The sequence below is a fragment of the Staurois parvus genome, unplaced genomic scaffold, assembly GCF_062004578.1.
Source record: "Staurois parvus isolate SC_StPar_1 unplaced genomic scaffold, SC_StPar_1.0 ptg001110l, whole genome shotgun sequence".
Lineage (NCBI taxonomy): Eukaryota > Metazoa > Chordata > Amphibia > Anura > Ranidae > Staurois > Staurois parvus.
In genome coordinates, this window is record NW_028318906.1 from 1222255 (window position 1) to 1246299 (window position 24045).

A 24045-nucleotide genomic window follows, 5' to 3' on the forward strand; every position below is an offset into this window, starting at 1 on the left:
CTTGTTCAGTTTGACATGCCTGTGTTTTTATGTCTATTGTGAGTATGATACTTACTTTATTTCTTCAATAAAAATTTAAACGATAATGCACTAGGTCGGTGCGCCCTTTTTGTTTCTCCATTTGCATCCAGCCGTTACACATGACATGTTAGGCATTAGGGCTCTAGGAATGCAGAGCATGCCATAAAACATGTTACAATTTCACATACAATTCAAAAAATTCAACAGGAACTGGGCACATTAGGTATATATTTGGATAGATCATTTCATGTCAAGCCAGGCAAGGTCATACATGACTGTGTTGGCACATAGGAGAGAGGAGAAAGCAGTCTCTTCCCTCCTGCGTGACAAGGGTACTCTGTGTTTGGTATCCCTGGGTTTGAAATATAATTCTGAATAATAATCTGCCAGTTGCTAGAATGCCACCTGCACGTATTGGAAGTTATTGATATCAGTATGAAATTGTAGTGCGACACGGTCATAAACTTGGTGGCCTCCTAGAACCCATCCACAAACTGGATGATTGGTCAGTTGTTCTCAGGTGACACCCCTTTAATATCCTAGAAAAGGACTGACAGGCCTGGAGAAGGGAGCTCTTGTTTAACATCAATCAAGAAACATCTTAACGGACTTGAGAGCCAAGGCAACATTTTTGCTTGGACAATTGGACTCTGCTAAAACCAGGATTTTGCAAGTATTCTGCCTTCTTAACTCCTTTCTTTTATTTCTCTGTTGCATTAATGTTCTCTTTATGTCTTTGTAACATCTTTTTCTGTAAATATTTTAATTGCACCATTTTGACCTTTTTAGTAATAAACCCTATTTTGAAAAGTATTGAAACTGTCTCTAAAGCTTTTAATGCAAACTAAGTAATCCCTGTCTCTTGATGAGTGCTACTGTATACAATAATCCTCTGAACATACTTGTCTGTGTGTGTTGCAGATGCTTATGCTAATATCATAGTGTTAATTAGAGATGAGCGAATCGAAGTAGGCGAAGTGGAATTCGTTTCGAATATTGGAAAATTTTTCCTAAAATGGCGGCGACATGTGCGGCGACGGAGCGGGGATGTCTGGGAAGGCGCGCAGACAAGGCGCGCTGACCCATAATGCATTCATTAATGACATGTGATCGCATTAGCCAATCAGCAGCCAGCCAGCCAGCACTGTGTAATGGTCGAGCTATAAATGGCGGCCATTTTAGAATTCTTCATTTGCCTCCAGTCATTCAAGAGAGGCAGACCGCTCTGTATTAGGGACAGAGTTAGGGCCACAGAAACGTTACTTGGGGACAGAGAAACATTACTTAGGGACAGAGAAACGTTACTTAGGGACAGAGAAACATTACTCAGGGACACAGAATTGTTACTGAGGGCCACAGAATCGTTACTTAGGGCCACAGAAACGCTAGTTAGGGCCACAGAATTGTTACTCAGGGACAGACACAGAATTGTTACTGAGGGCCAGAGAATTGTTACTGAGGGCCACAGAAACGTTACTCAGGGACACAGAATTGTTAGTGAGGGCCACAGAACTGTTACTTAGGGCCACAGAAACGTTAGTTAGGGCCACAGAATTGTTACTCAGGGACAGACACAGAATTGTTACTGAGGGCCACAGAACCGTTACTTAGGGCCACAGAAACGTTACTCAGGGACACAGAATTGTTACTGAGGGCCACAGAACTGTTACTTAGGGCCACAGAAACGTTAGTTAGGGCCACAGAATTGTTAATCAGGGACAGACACAGAATTGTTACTGAGGGCCACAGAATTGTTACTGAGGGCCACAGAACCGTTACTTAGGGCCACAGAAACGTTACTCAGGGACACAGAATTGTTACTGAGGGCCACAGAACCGTTACTTAGGGCCACAGAATTGTTACTCAGGGACAGACACAGAATTGTTACTCAGGGACACAGAATTGTTACTGAGGGCCACAGAACCGTTACTTAGGGCCACAGAAACGTTACTCAGGGACACAGAATTGTTACTGAGGGCCACAGAACCGTTACTTAGGGCCACAGAATTGTTACTCAGGGACAGACACAGAATTGTTACTGAGGGACACAGAATTGTTACTGAGGGCCACAGAACCGTTACTTAGGGCCACAGAATTGTTACTCAGGGACAGACACAGAATTGTTACTCAGGGACACAGAATTGTTACTGAGGGCCACAGAACCGTTACTTAGGGCCACAGAAACGCTACTCAGGGACACAGAATTGTTACTGAGGGCCACAGAACCGTTACTTAGGGCCACAGAATTGTTACTCAGGGACAGACACAGAATTGTTACTGAGGGCCACAGAACCGTTACTTAGGGCCACAGAATTGTTACTCAGGGACACAGAATTGTTACTGAGGGCCACAGAACCGTTACTTAGGGCCACAGAATTGTTACTCAGGGACAGACACAGAATTGTTACTGAGGGACACAGAATTGTTACTGAGGGCCACAGAACCGTTACTTAGGGCCACAGAATTGTTACTGAGGGCCACAGAACCGTTACTTAGGGCCACAGAATTGTTACTCAGGGACAGACACAGAATTGTTACTGAGGGCCACAGAATTGTTACTGAGGGCCACAGAACCGTTACTTAGGGCCACAGAAACGTTAGTTAGGGCCACAGAATTGTTACTCAGGGACAGAAACAGAATTGTTACTGAGGGCCACAGAATTGTTACTGAGGGCCACAGAACCGTTACTTAGGGCCACAGAAACGTTACTCAGGGACACAGAATTGTTACTGAGGGCCACAGAACCGTTACTTAGGGCCACAGAATTGTTACTCAGGGACAGACACAGAATTGTTACTGAGGGACACAGAATTGTTACTGAGGGCCACAGAACCGTTACTTAGGGCCACAGAAACGCTACTCAGGGACACAGAATTGTTACTGAGGGCCACAGAACCGTTACTTAGGGCCACAGAATTGTTACTCAGGGACAGACACAGAATTGTTACTGAGGGACACAGAATTGTTACTGAGGGCCACAGAACCGTTACTTAGGGCCACAGAATTGTTACTCAGGGACAGACACAGAATTGTTACTCAGGGACACAGAATTGTTACTGAGGGCCACAGAACCGTTACTTAGGGCCACAGAAACGCTACTCAGGGACACAGAATTGTTACTGAGGGCCACAGAACCGTTACTTAGGGCCACAGAATTGTTACTCAGGGACAGACACAGAATTGTTACTGAGGGCCACAGAACCGTTACTTAGGGCCACAGAATTGTTACTCAGGGACACAGAATTGTTACTGAGGGCCACAGAACCGTTACTTAGGGCCACAGAATTGTTACTCAGGGACAGACACAGAATTGTTACTGAGGGACACAGAATTGTTACTGAGGGCCACAGAACCGTTACTTAGGGCCACAGAATTGTTATTCAGGGACACAGAATTGTTACTGAGGGCCACAGAACCGTTACTTAGGGCCACAGAATTGTTACTCAGGGACAGACACAGAATTGTTACTGAGGGCCACAGAATTGTTACTGAGGGCCACAGAACCGTTACTTAGGGCCACAGAAACGTTAGTTAGGGCCACAGAATTGTTACTCAGGGACAGACACAGAATTGTTACTGAGGGCCACAGAATTGTTACTGAGGGCCACAGAACCGTTACTTAGGGCCACAGAAACGTTACTCAGGGACACAGAATTGTTACTGAGGGACACAGAATTGTTACTCAGGGACACAGAATTGTTACTCAGGGACACAGAATCGTTGAATTAAAGAGTATGTCAGACAACATGCAGAGGAGTGGCAGAGGAGGCAATGTTTTAGGAGCGAGCAGACGTGGCAGCAGAGGAAGGGGTCGAGGCAGCACTAGTCGCAGCCAGAGGCCAGTGCTCCCGGTGTCATCCAGCGGTCGTGTCTCCACCGACAACCCTGCCGTCATCGATTGGTTGGCTCGGTCGTCTTCCTCTTCCCAGGTCACCTCTGACACCTACAGCCAACGGTCGGTGGGTACGTCAGACACAACCGTTAGTTGGCATGGCCCGGGAGCAAGCCCACTGAAATCACGTGTCCTCTACCTGCCCCTGTCCTTTGCTGTTCCCTCACCAAGCGAAGTATCGCATGCTGTGGGCTCAGCCCCACTGTACAGTGAGGAAGAGCTAACAGAGGGCGGTCAGGAACGGGGGGAGACATCCGCCTTTTCAGCAGCCAGGCGAAGAAGTACTGGCGAGGAGAGTGGCTCGGTAGCCGGTCTAGAGACAGGTCTGTCTCCTGACCCAGACGCAGCCGAGGGGGCTAGTAGTGAGGCGGAGACCCTACTTGATGATGAGGAGGTTGATCGCACTTGGCAGCCTTGTCGTCATCAGGTAATTTCTTCCGCATCATCAGGAGAAGAGAGTGCCAGCTTGGCAGCGAGCGAAACAGTCGGTGGGTTGCCCAGGAGGCAGCAGGGTCGCAGCAGTGTCAGTGGAGCCAAACGGCCACGGAGTAGAGCACCAGCTCCACTGCAGCCTACCACCACGGCCAGTAGTGGTGCCGGTGCGCACGGAGGAAGTAGCAGTCAGCCAGTGAGGAGTATCGGGGGCAAAGTTTCCTACTCGGAGGTGTGGCAATTTTTCGTCAAGCCGCCCGAGGAAGTAAACGTAGCCGTATGTCGACTATGTGGCCAGAAAGTCAAGCGTGGCCAGGGGGCCCATGTTGGGACTACAGCGTTGCGTCAGCATATGCAGCGTCGCCATTCGGTGGCCTGGGAAAACCGTGATAAAGATACGGCGGTTCTGCCTGCCCCAGCCCCCGCTCCATCACCCGCTCCGTTACTTGCTCCGTCACCCGACGTCAATCGCCCTCTATCAGCCAGTCAAGGCTCCAACACCTCTGCTGAGGGGAGTTGTCGCTCGTTGGCATCTTCCGCTCGTTCAGATGCTCCTTCTCCTGCTACTCCTCTTCTCGGATTCCGTCAGCAGTCTTTCTTGGAATCCGTTTCCAAGAGACAACAGTTTGCGAGCACGCACCCGACGGTGCAAAAGCTGAACGTCCTCCTGTCCAAGTTGCTGGTGCTGCAGTCCCTCCCTTTCCAACTGGTGGACTCAGCACCTTTCCGAGAAATGATGGCTTGTGCCGCGCCGCGGTGGAGAGTGCCAAGCCGTCATTTCTTCGCCAAAAAGGCAGTGCCAGCCCTGCATTCACATGTAGAAGAGATGGTGGGCCAGTCTTTGAGCATGTCGGTCTCTGCCAAAGTGCACGGCAGCGCCGACGTGTGGAGCTGTAACTACGGTCAGGGACAGTACATGTCATTTACGGCCCACTGGGTGAACGTGGTGCCGGCACAGCCGCACCAGCAACTTGGACAGGTCACGACGCTTTTGCCTCCACGTTTGCACGTCCTTGGTCCAGCAAACATGTCCGCCTCTACCACCTCTTCTTCCGCCGTGTCCTCAGCCGCCACCCCCGTGCCAAGTCCCATTACCCGACCGGCATATCACATGTGCAGGGCGCAACGGTGTCACGCTGTGCTGCACCTGGTATGCCTTGGCGAACGTAGTCACACAGGGGAGGAACTTCTGAGTGTAATGAACAGAGAAATCGACAGATGGCTGTCTCCGCGCAAACTGAAAATCGGAACCATGTTGACCGACAACGGAAAGAACATGGTGTCTGCTCTGCGTCAAGGAAGGTTGTGCCATGCGCCATGCATGGCTCACGTGTTCAATCTGGCTGTCAAGCGGTTCCTAAAATCCACCATCCCACTGCAAGACATCCTTAAAATGTCACGTAAACTTTGCATGCATTTCAGCCATTCCTACACCGCAAAGCACACCCTCCTTGAGCTGCAGCGGCAGAACGGAATTCCACAGCATCGCCTGATCTGCGACGTTGCAACAAGGTGGAATTCAACCCTACACATGTTAGACCGCCTTTACGAGCAGCGAAAGGCCATCACCGATTTCCTGATGGTACAAGCGGATAAAGGTACTCCCCTGTGTAACTTCGATGTCAGCCATTGGCAGGTCATACGTGACACCTGCCGCTTGCTCAGGCCCTTTGAGGAGGCCACGCTATTCGTGAGACGGCAGGACTATGGGATGAACGACGTCATTCCTCTGTTGCACGTCCTGGAACAAATGCTGTTAACAATGGCTGGTCAGGGTGCGGTAGACGTGGCGCACAGATCTCAACGCCACATGACCCCTGTGGGGGCAGGACAGGAAGAAGAGGAGGAGGTAGAGGAGGACATTTGTGCTCAGGAATTATTGAGTGAAATGGGTGGTTTTTCCACTCAGCGGACAGGAGTGGAGGAGCAGGAGCATCTGGTAGAGGAGGAGGAGGAGGAGGAGACAGAGGACCCAGACGCACCGTGGCAGTATGCTGTGGAGATGGAGGCAGGGAGTCCCTCGCATTCCTTGGCACAAATGGCCCATAGCATGCTCGGTTGCTTGCGTAGCGACAGCCGAATAATAACCATCAGACAGATGGATGACTTTTGGCTGTCCACCTTGTTGGACCCTCGCTACCGTTCCAAAATGGTGGCCTTTTTCACACCTGCTGAGAGGGAGGCCAAAATTACGTACTATAAAAACCACCTATGTAGTCAGTTGGTCTCTGCCTTTCTGCGCCAACGTCCATCCTCAGACACTGTGGGCCCTGTGCGCTCGCGTTCCGCTGCCATGGCAGCAGGGGAGGGGTGGGGTGGTAGGAGCAGTGGCAGCTCCACCAGCAGCGGCTGCCTCAGTCTGCAGTCGATGATGAGTAGCTTTCTTCACCAGCGCAGTGAGGAAACTACTAACCAGCCGCAGCAGCAGCAGCAGCATCAGGTGGACCTGGAGCAGGAGCTCAAACAACAGGCTTGGGCCTACTTGGACAGCACCCTGCCAACCGAGGTAGACAATCCCCTTGACTACTGGGCAACGAAACTTGACCTTTGGCCCCAACTAGCTGAATTTGCCCTTGAAAGGCTGTCATGCCCGGCCAGTAGCGTGGCATCGGAGCGCGTGTTTAGTGCGGCAGGAGGTATTGTAACTCCGCAGAGGACACGACTGTCCACCCAAAGTGTGGAGAGACTCACGTTTGTGAAAATGAATCAGGCGTGGATTAGTCTGGATTTCACACCACCAGTTCCTGACACAACTGACTAAATCCGCCATGAATCATGCCCCAAACATGTGCCACTTTCAGGTCTCCGCACACTGCTGCTGGTGTGTTTCATTTTGTCATAGGGTGCTGGCAGATTACGGGCCTCCCATAGCTGCTGCCAGGCCCCTAATCTGCCATGGGCCCCTGTACCGCCTCCTCACGCTGCTGCAAGGTCCACAGTGTGTCATGCCATGTGCCACTTTCAGGTCTCCTCACACTGCTGGTGTGTTTCATTTTGTCATAGGGTGCTGGCAGATTACGGGCCTCACATTGCTGCGGCCAGGCCCCTAATCTGCCATGGGCCCCTGTACCGCCTCCTCACGCTGCTGCAAGGTCCACAGTGTGTCATGCCATGTGCCACTTTCAGGTCTCCTCACACTGCTGGTGTGTTTCATTTTGTCATAGGGTGCTGGCAGATTACGGGCCTCACATTGCTGCGGCCAGGCCCCTAATCTGCCATGGGCCCCTGTACCGCCTCCTCACGCTGCTGCAAGGTCCACAGTGTGTCATGCCATGTGCCACTTTCAGGTCTCCTCACACTGCTGGTGTGTTTCATTTTGTCATAGGGTGCTGACAGATTACGGGCCTCACATTGCTGCGGCCAGGCCCCTAATCTGCCATGGGCCCCCGTACCGCCTCCTCACGCTGCTGCAAGGTCCACAGTGTGTCATGCCATGTGCCACTTTCAGGTCTCCTCACACTGATGGTGTGTTTCATTTTGTCATAGGGTGCTGGCAGATTACGGGCCTCACATTGCTGCGGCCAGGCCCCTAATCTGCCATGGGCCCCCGTACCGCCTCCTCACGCTGCTGCAAGGTCCACAGTGTGTCATGCCATGTGCCACTTTCAGGTCTCCTCACACTGCTGGTGTGTTTCAGTTTGTCATAGGGTGCTGGCAGATTACGGGCCTCACATTGCTGCGGCCAGGCCCCTAATCTGCCATGGGCCCCTGTACCGCCTCCTCACGCTGCTGCAAGGTCCACAGTGTGTCATGCCATGTGCCACTTTCAGGTCTCCTCACACTGCTGGTGTGTTTCATTTTGTCATAGGGTGCTGGCAGATTACGGGCCTCACATTGCTGCGGCCAGGCCCCTAATCTGCCATGGGCCCCCGTACCGCCTCCTCACGCTGCTGCAAGGTCCACAGTGTGTCATGCCATGTGCCACTTTCAGGTCTCCTCACACTGCTGGTGTGTTTCATTTTGTCATAGGGTGCTGGCAGATTACGGGCCTCACATTGCTGCGGCCAGGCCCCTAATCTGCCATGGGCCCCTGTACCGCCTCCTCACGCTGCTGCAAGGTCCACAGTGTGTCATGCCATGTGCCACTTTCAGGTCTCCTCACACTGCTGGTGTGTTTCATTTTGTCATAGGGTGCTGGCAGATTACGGGCCTCACATTGCTGCGGCCAGGCCCCTAATCTGCCATGGGCCCCTGTACCGCCTCCTCACGCTGCTGCCAGGTCCACAGTGTGTCATGGGTCCCTGTACCGCCTCCCATTGCTGCTATCTCCAACGCCACACTCTGCCATGTGCCACTATCTGGTCTCCTCACACTGCTGCTGGGTTCCATTTTGTTATAGGATGCTGGCAGATTACGGGCCTCACATTGCTGCTGCCAGGCCCCAAATCTGCCATGGGCCCCCGTACCGCCTGGTCACGCTGCTGCTGGTCCCACAGTGTGACCTGGGTCCCTGTACCGCCTCCCATTGCTCCCACTCTGCCATGTGCCACTTTGAGGTCTCCTCACACTCCTGCGGTTTTCCATTTTGTTTTAGGTTGCTGGCAGATTACAGGCCTCCCATAGGTGCCGCCAGGCCCCAAATCGGCCATGGGCCCCCGTACCGCCTGGTCACGCTGCTGCTGGGCCCACAGTGTGACCTGGGTCCCTGTACCGCCTCCCATTGCTCCCACTCTGCCATGTGCCACTTTGAGGTCTCCTCACACTCCTGCGGTTTTCCATTTTGTCATAGGTTGCTGGCAGATTACAGGCCTCCCATAGGTGCCGCCAGGCCCCAAATCGGCCATGGGCCCCCGTACCGCCTGGTCACGCTGCTGCTGGTCCCACAGTGTGACCTGGGTCCCTATACCGCCTCCCATTGCTCCCACTCTGCCATGTGCCACTTTGAGGTCTCCTCACACTCCTGCGGTTTTCCATTTTGTCATAGGTTGCTGGCAGATTACAGGCCTCCCATAGGTGCCGCCAGGCCCCAAATCTGCCATGGGCCCCCGTACCGCCTGGTCACGCTGCTGCTGGTCCCACAGTGTGACCTGGGTCCCTGTACCGCCTCCCATTGCTCCCACTCTGCCATGTGCCACTTTGAGGTCTCCTCACACTCCTGCGGTTTTCCATTTTGTCATAGGTTGCTGGCAGATTACAGGCCTCCCATAGGTGCCGCCAGGCCCCAAATCGGCCATGGGCCCCCGTACCGCCTGGTCACGCTGCTGCTGGTCCCACAGTGTGACCTGGGTCCCTGTACCGCCTCCCATTGCTCCCACTCTGCCATGTGCCACTTTGAGGTCTCCTCACACTCCTGCGGTTTTCCATTTTGTCATAGGTTGCTGGCAGATTACAGGCCTCCCATAGGTGCCGCCAGGCCCCAAATCGGCCATGGGCCCCCGTACCGCCTGGTCACGCTGCTGCTGGTCCCACAGTGTGACCTGGGTCCCTGTACCGCCTCCCATTGCTCCCACTCTGCCATGTGCCACTTTGAGGTCTCCTCACACTCCTGCGGTTTTCCATTTTGTCATAGGTTGCTGGCAGATTACAGGCCTCCCATAGGTGCCGCCAGGCCCCAAATCGGCCATGGGCCCCCGTACCGCCTGGTCACGCTGCTGCTGGGCCCACAGTGTGACCTGGGTCCCTGTACCGCCTCCCATTGCTCCCACTCTGCCATGTGCCACTTTGAGGTCTCCTCACACTCCTGCGGTTTTCCATTTTGTCATAGGTTGCTGGCAGATTACAGGCCTCCCATAGGTGCCGCCAGGCCCCAAATCGGCCATGGGCCCCCGTACCGCCTGGTCACGCTGCTGCTGGTCCCACAGTGTGACCTGGGTCCCTGTACCGCCTCCCATTGCTCCCACTCTGCCATGTGCCACTTTGAGGTCTCCTCACACTCCTGCGGTTTTCCATTTTGTCATAGGTTGCTGGCAGATTACAGGCCTCCCATAGGTGCCGCCAGGCCCCAAATCGGCCATGGGCCCCCGTACCGCCTGGTCACGCTGCTGCTGGTCCCACAGTGTGACCTGGGTCCCTGTACCGCCTCCCATTGCTCCCACTCTGCCATGTGCCACTTTGAGGTCTCCTCACACTCCTGCGGTTTTCCATTTTGTCATAGGTTGCTGGCAGATTACAGGCCTCCCATAGGTGCCGCCAGGCCCCAAATCGGCCATGGGCCCCCGTACCGCCTGGTCACGCTGCTGCTGGTCCCACAGTGTGACCTGGGTCCCTGTACCGCCTCCCATTGCTCCCACTCTGCCATGTGCCACTTTGAGGTCTCCTCACACTCCTGCGGTTTTCCATTTTGTCATAGGTTGCTGGCAGATTACAGGCCTCCCATAGGTGCCGCCAGGCCCCAAATCGGCCATGGGCCCCCGTACCGCCTGGTCACGCTGCTGCTGGGCCCACAGTGTGACCTGGGTCCCTGTACCGCCTCCCATTGCTCCCACTCTGCCATGTGCCACTTTGAGGTCTCCTCACACTCCTGCGGTTTTCCATTTTGTCATAGGTTGCTGGCAGATTACAGGCCTCCCATAGGTGCCGCCAGGCCCCAAATCGGCCATGGGCCCCCGTACCGCCTGGTCACGCTGCTGCTGGTCCCACAGTGTCATAGGTTGCTGTATGGCCTCCCATTGCTGCTGCCTCCACCGCCACACTGTGGCTCCAAACACTGGTTTTTGGCCCCGTGACTGGCCAAATGAGTGAAGTGTGCGGTGATTCTAAGATCGACGGCACTCATCTGCATGTCATACTGACTGACAGTATTATTTCTCTTCCCCAGCAGACTCCAAGGGCATTTAAATTAAAGGTACAGTGTTCTGCACTAATATTAAGTCTCTCTGAAGCCTAGAAACACTCTTTTTTAAGTTAAATTCACAGCGAATATATTCGACTCGAATTGAATATTTTCCACGAATTCGCCGAATCAGTCGAATCGAATTTTTGAATACTTCGCTCATCTCTAGTGTTAATGCTAGGATTTGTGAGTTTCCTCCTTCTCTGTAAAAAGGTGGTGGTGGCAGTGTGAAGGGTTAATTGTGTATTTAACCTAACCTAGTAAGAATCACTCTCAGGCTGCTGGCACACAGATTGTGGTCCCACGAGCTGGAAAATCTTTGTGAAGGGCGCAGCTGAGAGTGGCATTGTTACGCAAGTGACAACGCTGAGCGAGAAAAGCTGGTCCTTCGGTCATGAGTTGGTCTGAAGGGGAGGGGTCGGGCACCGCATTCCGTCACAACAGCCATTAATGTCTAAACCACTGGCAACAAAAATGAATACACCCCTAAGTGAAAATGTCCAAATTGGGCCCAAAGTGTCAATATTTTGTGTGGCCACCATTATTTTCCAGCACTGCCTTAACCCTTTTGGGCGTGGAGTTCACCAGAGCTTCACAGGTTGCCACTGGAGTCCTTTTCCACTCCTCCATGATGACATCACGGAGCTGGTGGATGTTAGAGACCTTGCGCTCCTCCACCTTCCGTTTGAGGATGCCCCACAGATGCTCAATAGGGTTTAGGTCTGGAGACATGCTTGGCCAGTCTATCACCTTTACCCTAAGCTTCTTTAGCAAGGCAGTGGTCATCTTGGAGGTGTGTTTGGGGTCTTTATGTTGGAATACTGCCCTGCAGCCCAGTCTCCAAAGGGAGGGGATCATGTTCTGCTTCAGTATGTCACAGTACATGTTGGCATTCATGGTTCCCTCAATGAACTGTAGCTCCCCAGTGCCGGCAGTACTCATGCAGCCCCAGACCATGACACTCCCACCACCATGCTTGACTGTAGGCAAGACACACTTGTTTTTCTACTCCTCACCTGGTTGCTGCCACACACGCTTGACACCATCAGAACCAAATAAGTTTATCTTGGTGTCATCAGACCACAGGACATGGTTCCAGTAAACCATGTCCTTAGTCTGCTTGTCTTCAGCAACTGTTTGTGGGCTTTCCTGCGCATCATCTTTAGAAGAGGCTTTCTTTCTGAGAAGATAGCCATGCAGACCAATTTGATGCAGTGTGCGGCGTATGGTCTGAGCACTGACAGGCTGACCCCCCACCCCTTCAACCTCTGCAGCAATTATACGTCTGTTTCCCAAAGACAACCTCTGGATATGACGCTGAGCATGTGCACTCAACTTCTTTGGTCAACCATGGAGAGGCCTAATCTGAGTGGAACCTGTCCTGTTAAACTGCTATATGGTCTTGGCCACCGTGCTGCAGCTAAGTTTCAATGTCTTGGCAATCTTCTTATAGCCTAGGCCATCTTTATGTAGAGCAACAATTCTTTTTTTCAGATCCTCAGAGAGTTCTTTGCCATGAGGTGCCATGTTGAACTTTCAGTGACCAGTATGAGAGAGTGAGAGTGATAACACCAAATTTAACACACCTGCTCCCCATTCACACCTGAGACCTTGTAACACTAACCAGTCACATGACACCGGGGAGGGAAAAAGGCTAATTTGGCCCAATTTGGACATTTTCACTTAGCGGTGTATTCACTTTTGTTGCCAGCAGTTTAGACATTAATGGCTGTGTGTTGAGTTATTTTGAGGAGACAGAAAATGTACACTGTTATACAAGCTGTACACTCACTACGTCACATTGTAACAAAGTGTCATTTCTTCAGTGTTGTCACATGAAAAGAGAATAAAATATTTACAAAAATGTGAGGGGTGTACCGACTTCTGGGAGATACTGTATAGTGTACATTCACATCAGTCCTAAGCTCAAGGAGCTTACAATTTAAGGTCCCTAACTCACATTCATACACATACTAGGGCTAATTTAGACAGGAGCCAATGAACCTACCAGCATGTCTTTGGAGTGTGGGAGGAAACCAGAGTACCCAGAGGAAACCCATGCTGGCACAGGGAGAACATGCAAATTTCAGGCAGGTAGTACCGTGGTTGGTATTTAAACTAGTGCTGCTAGGCAGAAGTGCTAACCACTTAGCCACTGTGCTGCCTACTATTGTATTTCTATCCCTGTGAAAGTCTCTTTAACTACTTGATCCTCCAGGTCAATTCTGACATTTCTGTCATACATGTAAAAAAATTGTACCTTTTGTACTAGAAAATTACTTAGAATCCCACACATTATATTTTTTAAGCAGAGGCTGTAGAGAATAAAACGGTGGGTATTGCAATTTTAATGTCACATGGTATTTGCACAGTGGTTGCTCAATGTTTTTGGAAAAAATAAGCCTTATTAATTTTTAGTGCACACAAACACAACATAATAACCATTTTTTTTAAAAAAAATAAAAGATGATGTTGCACTGAGTAAATAGATACTCAACATATCACGATTTAAAATTTGGAAAACAAAAGTGAAGCTCCTAAATGATCAAGAATGAATATTCTTAAATAGACCAAAGTGCAAATAATATACTTAAGACAATAAAACACAACAAAAGTGACATTAAAACATGCAAAGTCCCTCAAATTTGTGGCTTTTCTTAATGGTAAATAATAACTCCAACAGTTGCACATGTACAGGTGAAACTCGAAAAATTTGAATATCGTGCAAAAGTTCATTTATTTCAGTAATGCAACTTAAAAGGGGAAACTAATATATGAGATAGACTCATTACATGCAAAGCAAGATAGTTCAAGCCGTGATTTGTCATAATTGTGATGATTATGGCTTACAGCTCATGAAAACCCCAAATCCACAATCTCAGAAAATGAGAATATTACATGCAATCAATAAAACAAGGATTGTACATAGAACAATATCGGACCTCTGAAAAGTATAAGCATGCATATGTACTCAGTACTTGGTTTGGGCCCTTTTGCAGCAATTACTGCCTCAGTGCGGCGTGGCATGGAAGCTATCAGCCTGTGGAACTGCTGAGGTGTTATGGAAGACCAGGATGCTTCAATAGCGGTCTTCAGCTCTTCTGCATTGTTCGGTCTCATGTCTCTTATCTTTCTCTTGGCAATGCCCCATAGATTCTCTATGGGGTTTAGGTCAGGCGAGTTTGCTGGCCAATCAAGCGCAGTAATCCCACGGTCATTGAACCAGGTTTTGGTGCTTTTGGCAGTGTGGGCAGGTGCCAAGTCTTGCTGGAAAATGAAGTCAGCATCCCCATAAAGCTCGTCTGCATGAAGTGCTCCAAAATCTCCTGGTAGACGGCTGCGTTGACCCTGGACTTAATGAAGCACAGTGGACCAACACAAGCAGATGACATGGCTCCCCAAATCAACACAGACTGTGGAAACTTCACACTGGACTTCAAGCATCTTGCAGTGTGTGCCTCTCCATTCTTGCTCCATACTCTGGGTCCTTGGTTTCCAAATGAGATGCAAAATTTGCTCTCATCAGAAAAGAGGACTTTGAACCACTGAGCAACAGATCAGGTCTGTTTTTCTTTTCTCTGACGTTGTTTGTTGTTCAGGAGCAGCTTGACAAGAGGAATACAACATTTGCCCATGTCCAGGATCCGTCTGTGTGTGGTGGCTCTTGATGCACTGACTCCAGCCTTAGTCCACTCCTTGTGAAAGTTCCCAACACTTTTGAATAACCTTTTCCTGACAATCCTCTCCAGGCTGCGGTCATCCCTGCTGCTTGTGCACCTTTTTCTGCCACACCTTTCTCTTTCACATAACTTTCTATTAATGTGCTTTGATACAGCACTTTGGGAACATCTAACTTCTTTTGCAATTACCTTTTGAGGCTTTCCCTCCCTATGGAGGGTGTCAATGATGGTTTTGAGAAGACTATCCTTCCTCCACCCAACAACTATACATGTATTTTCTCCATCAGCTCATCTCCCACAGTTATTACCATTTGTATCATTTGATCCTCCCTTTTTAGATTGTAAGCTCTAACGAGCAGGGCCCCCTGATTCTTCCTGTATTATTTGTATTGTAACTGGACTTGACAGGCAGGGTCAGGGCATCCCCCAGGCATGTTGTGTAAGAGAACTTTTCATTATTATATTGCTTTGGTACATGTTTCCTAGAGCAGTGCCCAACCCCCATGACATTTATTTGACAATCCTTTACCTATTAGCCTAGAAAATGTCCAGATCTCCAACATTCAAATGCCATTGAGTTCAAAGGGGTTTCGATTCAGCACCCAAATTTCATTAAAGTTGGCTGAACCCGCCTTCATATATTGAATAATTATATACACAGTGCATGATCTTCTCTGGCACACAAACGATCATTTTACAAATTTTTCCCTGTCATACCTGGAACATTAGGGAAGGCTTTCAGGAGACTTCCATAGATTTTCTAGGAGTCTACTTTAATTAAGTAGAAGGATTACAGTCTTATGTATTGATTGTTTAAAACAGGAAGGTTTCTATTGCCGGAGGAACATAGGATGGGCACATGACTACTCATAATAGTTCTTGTGGACAAATTGGCTCATCTATGGCCAGTTTTAGGTCCAGAGATTACATATGTACATGTATGAAGGAACTGGTCTGATACACAGAAGGCCTTTTACTGCAGAAAAAGCAAATGTCACTCTGCAAATTGCAAATAGAATGACAATTGCTGACCGAATTAATAACCTCTGCATGGACACCTGCACACCAGCTGAGTTTTCAGAAATCCTTGGGTCCTACAGATATATGAAGCCCCGGTGTGAGCTGAGGTTTGGAATTTATATAGAAATGGTTCCATCGAATGGATTCCATCTATGTTCCTCTAAACTATGAGCCAGATCATGCAGATCTGCATAAAAAGCTTGTAAAACACAGTAATAGAATAACCCGATATCATATACTATACTCACCCAACTCCAAATACTCTTCTCCTCTACATTAAACCAGGAGGTGTTTATGGGTGTCAATTAGACCAGCCTCTTGATGGTATATGGTGGCATAATGACTGTGTGCTTATTTTAAAAGAACTAAAATCAACTTACATTTCCTGTTACCTATTGCCTATTATAACCAGCCAAGCCCTTTTCACAGAAATGATTATCTGTAGCGTGATCTCCCTCTTCCTTCTGTAAACCAATCATATTCTCTGAATAAATATTTCCGCGTATTTATAATTATCCACAAACCAAAACTGAAAATTCTCTGACCCAGACAGCTTCACTATGACTAATCTACAAAGATATTTGTACTGATAAAAATATTTAAATCAGGAAAAGTAACATTCTTTAGAAATATTACTTTGCAGCAGTTATATATTTGCATAGCTCTGATATATACCATAACGCTGTACAGAAAACACTGAGCCAGCCAAAACAGTTTCTGCACCAGAGGAGCTTACACTTTATTGCCCCACCACAGTAACATACTATTATTATACACATATACTGTAGCTCACCACAGGAGCTTACACTCTAATTTTCCTCACATTCACACAGTGCTATTATTACATTTACAGAACTCTGGCACATACCACAGTGCTGTACAGAGAAAATTGAGCCAGTCACATCAGTCTCTCAACCAAAAGAGCTTACACACTAATGTAGCCCCACACTAATATTTTTATACATCTATATAGATCTGAGATATACCGTAGTGTTGTACAGGGAACACTGAGCCAGTTACATCGGTCTCTGTACCAGAGGAGCTTACAATCTAATTCCCCCCCACAGTCACACACTATTATTATTAGTGTACATTTATATAGCTCTGACATTCTGCAGTGTTGTACAGAGAACACCGAGCCAGTCATATCAGTCTCTGTAGCACAGGAGCTTACACTCTAATGTCTCCCCACAGTCACACACTATTACTACAAGAAAATGGCACCCAGATGCACACAGGGCCAGCAGACTGTAAAGTTAAAAAAGTGAAAGATAACAGAAAATTGTATCAAATACTTACCATAATTTTCCTTACCTGACGCCAATCCATGGCAGCATATAGTTCCGCCCCTATATCAACCCACAGGACCTGTGTAAATCTATAAAAGTCTGACTAAGAGCAACCTCCCCCGTTCTCCATACAAAGAACAAGAGAGGGTTCGTATGCTGCCATGGATTGGCACCAGGAAAGGAAAATTACGGTATTTGATACAATTTTCCGTTTTCCTGACGCCAACATGGCAGCATACATGTGATAAATGACGAGCTAAACAGAGAGGTCTAAACTGTAAAAAAACCTGTAGTAGAATGGACATGGAAGTCTAGACTACCATTCTGTTGAAGTCTATTGACATACAAGCCCCTGTAGCGTCTCAGGCAGGTGCACTGTAGCAACTAGCCAACTGCTTTGCAAAAGTCTCTATAGACACTTTGCGTGTGCTGCCCTGAATGTAGAGATGGACCTGGCTGAAGGAGCCTCTACCACTTCTGCAGGTTCTTGCCTGACCACACTATGTTTTCAGCACAACCTTGACACTCCAAGATGACAAGCTTTGCTGCAGCTTCCTCCTCCGAATTTGCCTGATGGAAACACAAACAGCCTCCCGGAGGATTTAACTGTATCCCACTCGCCCGCAATGCACTACAGCCGGGCGGCAGCTACAGGCAAAGCGACATACCTGTATGTCGCTTTGGCTGTACTAATACAGTCGGCTTGGGCTTGCAGCGCTCCCCCCACCACAACTGCTGTGTCCATCAGACACAGCGAAATGAAGATACCGATGAACAGGACCCTGTGATCGCATAGCGATCACAATGTAAGCAAGGCTGTTGTGAACAGGGGCGGACTGACAACTCATGGGGCTCCCGGGCAATAGGGGATCATGGGGCCCCTGTGTCCTTGCCCACACTCAAAAAAGCCTATGAAAAAGGTACCAGGGGCATCTCATGGGGCCCCCTACTGACCCCGGGCCCTCGGGCAGTGCCCGAGTTTCCAAATGGTCAGTCCGCCCCTGGTTATGAATCAATCTCATTCATAACAGCTCTGCTTCTCTTCCTGTGATTGGCCCGAAGCTCACATGATACCAAGGGCCAATCACAGGACCCTGTACCATATGACCAGCCCCAGCCAATCACAGATCACTATCTGACAGTTCATGAATGAGTTAGATTCATGACAGCAAGCTTTGCATTGCAGGAGAAATCATCTTTATTTCTCCTGCAAAGCAAAGTGTAGAAAAAAAGAAAAAAAAATCCCTGATCACCCCCCAAGAGTACACTGTTACTATGTTAAAGTTAAAAGTATTAAAAAAAATAAAAAAGGTACAAAAAAAAAAACAAATAACATATTGAGAATTTTTTTTTTAATTTTTAAGGAATTTTTTTAACTACTTGCCGACTGCTTACCCTTATTTAACCCTTGATCGCCCCTATTAAAGCTTTGATCGCCCCGTCACCCAGCCAGTGCCATTAGTACAGTGTCAGTATATAGAATTTTTCACTGATCCTTAGCTTCCTAGTGACATCATATAGCAACACTAGTATAGTGTTTGTACAGATCAAGATATTGATCATGAACAGAACTATACTAGTGCCTGCTTTGTATAGTGTCCCCAAAAACACAGTGTTAGCAGGATCGGCCCCATTTGCTGGCAGCACTAGCGTTTAGCCCCTCCGCTGTTTTTAATGGAAGATTTGTACCAATTGATTGTGGACCAAGGCAATTTATACACACAATACATGGCCGCCCACCCAAATTCAGCTCTTGCCAGACAATTCGCATGGAAACCTATCACGGTTTCTGAATTTAAAACTTTTTTAGAGCCTAACCCTCAACATGGACATTACAAAAAAGATTAATTTGCAATCATATTGATTCACAGAACCGATTGATCACATGCCTGTGTTCTCTGCTGTTACATATATCCCCAACATGGACCAGCAATGTATTGGTATGTCAGTGGACTTTAAGTGCTTATACCGGGATGATACCTGCAGCTACAGACATCATCCTGGTATAGTTTTTTTCAGCTGGTGGTCGGCTTTCATGTAAAAACACTTCTAGTGGCCAGTTAGCTGATGAATCTTTTTTTACAAGCAGCGGGAAGGGACCCCCCTCCTGCTGCCTTCCACAGTTTGCTTGGGTTCTCCTGTCCCACAGGGGAACCCGAGAATACAGCCAACAGTTCCGCTGGCTGACTATAGAGCTGAGTAAAGACCAGAATGGCTCCAATAATCTCTATGGTCTAGGAGACCAGAAGCTATGAGCATTTCAGAATTTCCATTTCGTCGGACTTTAACAGCGACATTTGTAAATTGGGAAAGCATCTGATCACATCGATCAGATGATGTAAGAGCAAGCAGAGGAGATATCTTGAGTCTAATAGACCCCAGATTTCTCAAAAAAGAATACCTGTCAATGCCTATTGCAGTCACAGGGGATATTTTTATTCCCTGTGATAGCAATAAAAGTGAAAAAAAAAATGAAAGGGACAGTGTAAAAATAATAAAAAAACAGAAATAAAATAACTGAAAAAAAAATCTCAGAGCGAATGTGAAAGAGGACCTAATTGATGGAGAGTGTGATGAGGCTGAAGCATTATGGGTGGAACTGCACATGGGGGTGCGTACTACAAAGATAATCATTGAAGTTTGTTATAAGCCTCCCAGTGTTAATGAGGAGGTGGAGACTCAGCTCCTTGCACAGATCAAAAGGGCTGCAAGGGCTTAACTACTTTGACTGGAGTAATGGTACTGCAGGAACAGTTAAAGGGCAAACATTTTTAAACCTACTACAGGACAATTTTATGGTACAGTTCATAGAGGCCCCAACTTGGAAAGATGCTCTGTTGGACCTGGTAATCTCAAACCATGCAGAGCTTATTACAAATGTCCATATAAAAGAACATCTGGGTAGCAGTGACCATAACATGATTTCATTTATTGTTAGTTGTAAACAGCAAGCACATACAGGAATAATAAAAATGTTCAATTTTAAGAGAGCTAATTTTCCAAGGCTGAGAGCTACTCAACAAGACTTAGACTGGGAGGGAATATTGGCATCAATGAACACAACATAGAAATGGGAGTTCTTCAAAAAGACTGTATGTGAACACACTGCAAAATATATTCCCATGGGCAACAAGTTTAAAAGGCTAAAAATCTAATTTATGTGGCTTACGGCCACAGTTAAAAAAGCTATAGATAAGAAGAAAAGAGCTTTTATTAAATATAAAAATGTTTAAACATTACAAAGAATATAACAGAATATACAAAAAGGAAATAAAGGCCACAAAAATTGAAAACGAACGACAGATTGCAAAAGATAGCAGGACCAACAATTCTTCAAATATATTAATAGTAAAAAGGTCCGGTCCGAGCATGTAGGCCCTTTTCAAAATATTCTAGAGTGGGTGACTGGGGACAAAGAGAAGACAAATTTATTAAATACCTTCTTCAGCTCTGTGTATACAAAGGAGCATGGGGGAGCTCTTGTCCATAATGGGCATGGTATTGACACAGCTCCTGATGATCCACATTGGCTCACAATTGATATGATCCAGAAATATTTAGACAGAATAAAGGTGAATAAAACACGTAGATCGAATGGCATACACCCACGGGTCCTTCAAGACTTGAGCTTTGTAATTTCAAAGCCATTGTTTCTATTTTTAGGGAATCTAATGACTGGCAAAGTACCAGTGGATTGGCGTAAGGCCAATGTAGTGGCAATATTTAAAAAGGGGTCAAAATCTTTATCAAGTAATTATAGACCTGTTAGTTTAACTTCTATAGTTGGGAAGATACTGGAGAGTTTAATAAAAGACCACATAGATGAGTTCTTGCTGGAAAAAAATATTTTAAGCACCAGACAGCATGAATTCATGAAAGACAGAAGTTGTCAGACAAATCTGAGAAATAATTGTATAAACCTCTTGCGCTTCTACCTATGATCAATACACATAACAGAGAGAAGCTGCTAACATCCAATCATATACCAAATGATCAAATGAAGTGAGATAAGAAAGAAATTATCTGATTTCTTTTATGTGGAGGTGAGCAAAACCTTGGACAGAGGGGTGGTAGTGGTATACTTGGACAGAGGGGTGGTGGTGGACGTGGTATACTTGGACAGAAGGGTGGCGGTGGACATGGTATACTTGGACAGAGGGGTGGAGGTGGATGTTGTATACTTGGACAGAGGGGTGGTGGTGGACGTGGTATACTTGGACAGAGGGGTGGTGGTGGACGTGGTATACTTGGACAGAGGAGTGGTGGTGGACGTGGTATACTTGGATTTTGAAAAAGTGTTAGACACAGTTCCCCACACACAGCTAATGTGTAAAGTAAAGTCTACAGGCTTGGAAAAATCAGTATGTAAATGGATAGAAAACTGGTTAAAAGATCGTATTCAGTGGTTAATGATTCATACTCTGAATGGTCTAGGGTTGTAAGTGGTGTACCCCAAGGTTCAGTGTTGGGACCCTTACTTTTTTTTTTTTTTGTAAAACGTTTTTATTGCCATATACAAACAAATACATATCCAAATATGCATACATGTAAAAAGAAAACATTAGCAAAACATCAAACAGTAGGAATGTTACATTCTTCCAAGAGTTATGACATTTATCATACACCTAATCACTGTATGGAAAAACAGATATAAACATATCAAAGCTAAGTATGTGGCAATTAGTATCACATTCGCATAAAAGCCTTTCTTACATTTTGTAAACATGGATAACCAGAACCACTCAATCAAACTATACCCCCCCCCTCCCTCCTCCCCAATTCAAAAAGAAAAACTAGCCGGGATAGCATTTCTCCACCAAAAAAAAAAAGAAAAAGGTAGAAATACATAATCTCTGAGGCTCATCACACCACTCAGTTCCAAACAATGTCAGAGCACCTCCCCTGCAAAAATGAAACCTATCTTCCTTCTTTAAGAATCATCCGGTACGGTTTCACCAGAGTCCACCCACCAGGACCATATCTTTCTGAATTTCCCTGCACACCCCCTTGCTTCATATGTCATCTCATACATCTGAAGATCCACATTAACCAATTTTTTCCATGCCCTCAAATCCAGAGTATCAGAACGTATCCAGTGTAATGCTATCAGTTTTCGCACATAAATGAAAAAGATTCTCAGAAAAAGTTTGGTAGCATTATTCATATGTTCATCTTTAAGTACTCCTAAAAGACACACCGTGGGGCTACATATATTAGGCAAGTCAAATGTATCAGAGATAAATGCTGTGACTGCAGACCACAATGGCCTAACTTCAGAGCATTCCCAAACCATGTGTAAAAAGGATCCCGTATTAACCTGACATTTATGACAAATGGCTGTGTTACATCTCCCCATACAATAGAGACGCTGAGGTATATAGTAAATTTGATGTAAATAACACAGTTGAATAATTTTGTCCCTTGAAGAAATAACTACTCACATAGGTGTCCAAAACATCTTTCCAGCTCTCTTCTGTTAAATCTGGAACAATGTCAAACCAGCGCTCGCGTGTACAATGACATTGCCTACTGTCAAAGTCAATTCCACGTAGTATGACGATACCAATCTAGTGTGTTGCGTTTGTACGAGAAGGTTTTCCAGTATGGTATTGTTCAGAGTAACTTCCCCAGGGCCATATTGAGCTACTGCTGCATGCCTCAACTGAGCATACCGAAGATACCAAGAACCCTCCACTCCCTGTTCCAACCTCAGTTGCAGAAAAGATTTCAGCCATCCTTGCACAAAAAGGTGATATGCATATTTGAGACCATATTGAGCCCATTGTTGCCTCCCCTCCATCTTATAAAATTCAGGCAAATTTGGATCACAACAGAGAGGTGCACTTAGCGATATGGCTACGGTTGTATCAGAAACATATTTTGCACATACCTTAAGAATTTTTTTGGACACCGATAGTATAGCCATACCATCTTTGGATGGAACCTCTCCTCTATAGAAATGGTTCAATAAAACCTCATAAGAGGTAGCCACCGCCGCCTCAACAGCCGTGGCAGCATTATTTAATTGCAGAAACATCCTCCAGTGTACATACATCAACTGAGAAGCAAAATAATACATTTGTAAGTAAGGCTAGTCCCCCCTGTGTATTGGCAATTGAAGTATTTCCAGGGCCACCCAAGGAGGCCTGGAACCCCATAAAAAGGAACCAAGCAGGGAATTAATACATTTAAAAATTTGTTTAAAAATATAAATGGGCACATTGGAGAGGACCTATAAAGATTTTGGTAGATATATCATTTTAAACAAGTTTACGCTGCCTAGCAGGGTCAAGGGCAATTCCTTCCAATTACAAACCCTGTCTTTAAACACACTTACTATAGGCCAAAGATTATTGTCTAGGTACGACTAACGGAAGCTGAATAGTAATCCTGAGATATTTAATTTTATCCAATATTCCAATGGGGTACCCTAGATCCAAAATCTGTAGCCGCTGGCCATCCAAGGGAAATAATCTATATTTAGACCAATTTATTTGAAAGCCTGAATAATTTTCAAATTCTTGCATCAACGAGAAAGCTCTAGATAAGGATACCTGACCGTCATTTAAATACAATAACATGTCATCAGCATATAATGACACACATTCTTCCAACTCCCCCAATCGCAAACCCTGGACTCATACATCCTCTCTCAAACTTGCAACCAATGGCTCAATGGCCCATGCAAACAAGAGGGGAGATAAGGGGCAACCCTGTCTGGTGCCCCTATGGATCTGAAACGCTTCTGATATGAGTGCTGATGTGAGCACTAGGCTGCCAATACAAGAGCTTCACCCAGGAAATAAACGTGGGGCCAAAGCCAAACTTAGCCAGGAGTGGAAAGAGATACTCCCATTCTACTGAATCAAATGCTTTTTTTGTACCCAATGACACTATCACTCTATCCTCTGCATTATCATGCGTGACTTGTAAATTAA

At 47.0% G+C, this 24045-nt stretch overlaps 1 protein-coding gene across 2 annotated transcripts in view; it reads right to left on the bottom strand.

Annotated features, from left to right (window-relative positions):
• The window catches only part of LOC149440225 (NACHT, LRR and PYD domains-containing protein 3-like), a 141104-nt gene extending 118453 nt beyond the window's left edge, over window positions 1-22651 (bottom strand). The window contains exon 1 of one of the 2 annotated variants that reach the window (XM_089658889.1): window positions 22549-22651. The gene's annotated coding sequence lies outside the window, so the exon portion shown is untranslated. Of the gene's footprint in view, window positions 1-16066; window positions 16198-22548 lie in introns of those variants that run through there. The other variant, XM_089658888.1, reaches the window with a different exon arrangement.
• Between the last annotated feature and the right edge of the window lie 1394 nt (window positions 22652-24045).